Source organism: Corapipo altera, unplaced genomic scaffold, assembly GCF_003945725.1.
Source record: "Corapipo altera isolate COAL_440 unplaced genomic scaffold, ASM394572v1 198, whole genome shotgun sequence".
NCBI lineage: Eukaryota > Metazoa > Chordata > Aves > Passeriformes > Pipridae > Corapipo > Corapipo altera.
The window spans coordinates 43392-43786 of NW_020885076.1; the positions used below are offsets into that span (position 1 = coordinate 43392).

Sequence of the window (395 nt, forward strand, 5' to 3'; positions counted from 1 at the left end):
ATAAATACAACTTTGAGGAGCACAAGTGTGATAAATACAACTTTGAGGAGCACAAGTGTGATAAATACAACTTTGAGGAGCACAAGTGTAATAAATACAACTTTGAGGAGCACAAGTGTAATAAATACAAGCTTTAGAGTAGCAAAATGTAATAAATACAGGCTTTTGAGGAGCACAAGTGTAATAAATATAACCTTTAGAGTAGCAAAAGTGTAATAAATACAACCTTTAGAGTAGCAAAAGTGTAATAAATACAACCTTTTGAGGAGCACAAGTGTAATAAGTACAACCTTTTGAGGAGCACAAGTGTAATAAGTACAACCTTTTGAGGAGCACAAGTGTAATAAGTACAACCTTTTGAGGAGCACAAGTGTAATAAATACAACCTTTTGAGG

General features: G+C 33.4%; 1 protein-coding gene across 2 annotated transcripts in view; it reads left to right on the forward strand.

The window, feature by feature from the left end:
• Positions 1-395, forward strand: part of LOC113960003 (GON-4-like protein) — a 32503-nt gene that overhangs the window by 20242 nt on the left and 11866 nt on the right. The window lies entirely within an intron of this gene.